Source organism: Penaeus monodon, chromosome 39 (assembly GCF_015228065.2).
Source record: "Penaeus monodon isolate SGIC_2016 chromosome 39, NSTDA_Pmon_1, whole genome shotgun sequence".
NCBI lineage: Eukaryota > Metazoa > Arthropoda > Malacostraca > Decapoda > Penaeidae > Penaeus > Penaeus monodon.
This window is the reverse complement of record NC_051424.1, coordinates 28,980,769-28,985,768: the sequence shown is the minus strand read 5'-3', so window position 1 is coordinate 28,985,768 and position 5,000 is coordinate 28,980,769. Positions and strand designations below refer to the sequence as shown.

Sequence of the window (5,000 nt, the reverse complement as noted above, 5' to 3'; positions counted from 1 at the left end):
ACACACACACACACACACTGCGAGTAGAACAACGAAGGGAAGTACAAGAAAACACATTCGTGTGTTTTCTTGTACTTCTCTTCGTTGTTCTACTCGCAATCTGTTCGACATGAATTACACACACACACACACACACACACACACACACACACACACACACACACACACACACACACACACACACACACACACACACACACACACATACATACTATACACACACACAGTTATGCAGAGTAAGTATGTATTCCTTCACCTTCAGGAGAATGAATGGTCATCAAGGATGTTTTTCTCATTTTCTTTTTTGTCTGGAGGAAATAGTTGCCACTCAAATGTCTGTTGCTCTTGCCTTCTCCTTTTTTATTTCTCCCCTTCTGTTGCTAACATTCTCATCCTAAATTCATATCACCATAATTCACAAATGACAGTCGACCAATTCAAGACTTGCTTAAACTCCTTCATAAGGACGATAATTCTGGTTACTCTTTTTATTTGATTTATATCAATGCTCATTCATGTTGTTCTAGGCTTTCCTCTCCATTTTTTGTGTGTTGTAAATATATCTCTGTGCCTAGAGAGAGAGAAAAAAAAAATGCGCATGTAATGTCTGCACTTTTAAAATTTTTTTTTGTTGTTTAAGATGTGCATGTCATAACCTGCCCTCCCACCACCCCCATGTCTGCTAATACCACCGTTTTTTTTGGGCGGTGTTTAGGGTTTTTACGTTGATTTTTTTTTTTTTGGATGTGTTTGGGACCAAGAGCGTGTGTGGATTCCCTTTTTTTTTTTTATTGAAGCATTTAAAAAAATTGAGATGGGAACAAATTTGGACATGACAAAAAAATTCGCTCATAGCTGTTATAGTTTTCACGTGTATAGTTGTATGCATACACCTTGTTTGATGCTAACATTATGTCCTTGATGATTCTACCAGTTGGAACTGAATTTACTAGCTGCATTTCTTGTATTATTAGGACTTTTATGGTAAAGATGTTTATATTGTGCATGTATTTAGGAAGATGCTTGGAAATAAAAGGTTCTTGTTCAATATTTTAACTTTAGATAAGGTTTGACATTTATTTAGTAAAAAAAATATCTTGTTTGAAAAGTTACAAGTTTAGTCATACCTTTTAAACTATACATCTTACATGTGGAAAAGTCGGGAAATTTGGGAAATATTGTATCTGTATTCTTTTAAACCCTTTAGATCAGGGTTTTTTCCAAACCCTTTTAAAAAGCCCAAAAAATCCTATGCAGTACAGCTGTTCAGGCTCTGTCAATTTTCTGAGAAGGAAAAGGAAAGAAAATATCAAGTAACAGGCATATTAATGAAATAAAATGTTTAGCTTCATGCACTTTGCCCAAAGTTTCATGAATTCCTGGCCATGACATGATACCCTAAGACATATAGATGAGGAACCACTGCTTGGGAGAATATCAGATATTTACTTTAACATGTTTTTAGAAATGTTGACATCTGAGAATATAACAACTTCAATATAACAACTTCTTGTATTGTAAGCTAACTGTAGTTGTTTATTTATAGAAAGAAACTTAAAAAATATAAATAATTTTTTAAAAAGGTTTTTTAGAATGATTTTTAAGGGTAAACTTTTGAGATAGTGTCACAGACGGTTTCGCAAAGTTTGTAAAACCAGGGGTTTTTTCTCGTATTTAAAGCAAAAAATTTTGCGGTAGAAAAAATTACACATGATTTTAGAATTTTAGATTTTCGTGCCCTTGAAATGGTAATAAATCTAAATTTAAAAAGATTTCTTTTGCTGGATTGGTATTTTCTATTGGTGTGTTTGTATGAATGTGCAGTATTTTTCTGTCGGCTTGTTCATTTTCGTTTCCACTACTTTTTTTTATATTTTTCTTGCTTTTAAAAATTTTTCTTTCATTTCTCTCCCCTTCCTCTCTCTTCCTCTTTCTCCCTTCCGCTTCTCCTCCTCCTCCCCTCCAATCTTTTTTTTTCCCTCCCTCCTCCTCTTTTTTTTTTTATTTCCTTTTTTCCCTTACGCTCAAGGGGGTTTTCATCTACGTATCCCTGGGTTTTTTTCCCCTTAACAAAACTCTCAGTGTCTCGATTCCCCCAATTTTAATTTTCTTTTGTTTTTCTAATTCTTCCGCTTTTTGTCCTTTTACGTTTACTCAATCTCTTTTGTTTAATCTCTCTTCATCTCTATCAAATTCTGCCAGCCCCCCACCCGTCTCTTTTTTCTTAATTTTTCTCCCCCCCCTCTCTCCACCCTTTTCTCCTTTGTTCCCCCTGTTTTGCCTCCCCTCTGTTCCTCTGTTTCTTCTCTGTCTCTTCTCTGTCTCCCCTCTGTCTCCCCTCTGTCTCCTCTCTGTCTCCCCTCTGTCTCCCCTCTGTCTTTTCTGTCTTTTCTCTTTCTCTTCTCTGTCTCCTCTCTGTCTGCTCTCTGTCTCTTCTCTGTCTCCTCTCTGTCTGCTCTCTGTCTCCCCTCTGTCTCCTCTCTGTCTCCCCTCTGTCTCCCCCCCTCCCCTTTCCCTCCTTCCTCTCCTTCTTCCTCCTTCCCTCCTCTTTTTCTCTCTCTCTTCTCTCTCTCTCTCTCCTCTCTTCTTCCCCCCTCTCTCCTCTCTCCCCTCTCCCCCTCCTCCTCTCTCTCTCCCCTCTCTTCTCTCTTCTCCCCTCTCTCTCTCCTCCCTCTTTTTCCTTTCTCCCCTCCTTCTCTCTCTCCTCTCTTTTCCCCCTCTCTCTCTCTCTCTCTCCTTTCCCCTTTTCTTTTCTCTTTTCTTTCTTTTCTTTTCTTCTTTTCCTCCTCTCCCTCCTTTCTCTTCTCTCCCCTTCCCTTTTTTCTCTTTTTCTCCCTCTCTCCTCTCCTCTCTCTCTCTCTTTTTTCTTTCCCCCTCTCTCTTCCCCTCTCTTCCTCTCTCCTCTTCCCTTCTTTTTTTTTCCCTTCGTTTTTCTTGTTCTCGCCCTTTCCTTTGATTTATTAATTATTATAAAACCCTTTTGCTAACCCAAAATTTTAACCTTGGTAAAAATTTTGACCCCTTTTTTAAAATTTTTATTTTTGCATTTTTAATGTTATTTTTTATTTTAAATGTCACTTTTTTTAATTTTTTAATTTAGTTGAATTTTTTGAAGATTTTTTTGGGAATTAATTTGTTATTTGTTTTAAAAGTATGTAATGTTAAATGTTTTTTTTTCTTTAAAAATTTTTTAGGTTTGAAAATAAACCCCCCGAAAGGGGGTTTTGGGTTTTATAATAAAATTTAATTTTTTGGGGTTTTTGGTATATTGTTCCCAGATATAAAAATTAAATGTTTTAGTTGTATTATGTCTATAAATAAATAAATAAATAAAAAAAATTAGATTTTAAAATTTTTTTAAATAAAAAATTATTAAATGTAAAATTTTTTATATTTTTAAATTTTTGGGTTTTTTTTGATTTTTTAAAAAATTTTAAAAATTTAATATTATTAAATTATTATTTAAAAATATATATATTAATATATATTTTATATATATATTATATATATATTAATTTTTTTATATAATATTATTATAATTATATATTTTCAATTTTTATTATTAAAAATATATTTTAATTTATTTTATATTTTTATTTAATATTAAAATATTATATTTTTTTTATATATATTATTTTATAATTATATATATATTAATTTATTATTTTATATATATATTATATATATTTTAATATTATGTTTTTTAATTATATTATTAATTATATATAATTTATTTTTTATTTAAAAATTATATTAAAAATATTTTTATATATTATAAAAAATATTTATATATAATATATAATATTATTAATAATTATATTATATTATATTTATTTATATAAATTATAATATTTATTTTTTTTAATATTAATATATACCTATATATAAATTTATAAAAATTAATAATTATATTATAATTATATTTTTAAATATATTCTTATATTATTAAAATTTAAAATTAATAATATTAATTAAAAAAATTTATATAATTATAAATATTTTGTTATAATAATATATAAATATTATAATTTAAAATTTATATATATGTATGATATAATATTATATTTTATAATATATTATTATAATATAAATATATCTATAAAATTTAATATTAAATTAATATATTTAAAAATTTTAAATAAAAAAAAAATAATATAAAAATATTTTAAAAATTTTAGATTTTTATATATTAAATAAAAAAAAATATTTTATATATTCTATTAATTATATACTACTTTTAATATATATCTTATTATATATATAATTTTATATAATATTTATTTTAAAACAAATACATAAAATTTATAAAAATCTTTATATATTTAAAAAAAATTTTATATTTTTATTATCTATAAAAATAAATATATAAAATATATAAAAATTTTAAAATTTATATAATATCTAATTTTTTTTTTTTATATATAATTTTTAAATATAATTTAAATTTATATATATAATATTTTATAATTTATATATTTATATATTACAAAAAATTTTATAATTTTAAAATTATAATATAATTATATTATTATAAAAAATTTTTTAAATATTTTATATCTTATTATAATATTAAAAATTCAATTTAAATATATATTAATTTATTTATTAAAAAAATCTTAATATTAAATATTTATAAAAAAAAATATAAATTTTAATTTATATATTTATTATATTATATATATATTATATAAAATTTTTATTTTAATTTGTATATTAATATGATTTTTATTATATATATTTTAATATTTTATATAATTTTTATATTTTTATTGTTTTTATTATTAAAATTATAAAATGTATCTTTTTAAAATTATTTTATTTATATTTATATTTTTAAAAGATTTTATATTTATTTTTATGAAAATTATTATTTTTCCAAATTTTGTATATATTTAATATTATATTTATATGTATATATTTAATATATTAATATATTATTATTTTTTTATATAATATTATAAATATATATTTTAATTTCTTTTTTATATCATATTTTTTAT

General features: G+C 24.9%; 1 protein-coding gene across 1 annotated transcript in view; it reads left to right on the top strand.

The window, feature by feature from the left end:
- The window catches only part of LOC119597656 (6-phosphofructo-2-kinase/fructose-2,6-bisphosphatase-like), a 74,743-nt gene that overhangs the window by 62,408 nt on the left and 7,335 nt on the right, over positions 1–5,000 (top strand). The gene's annotated exons all lie outside the window — the stretch shown is intronic.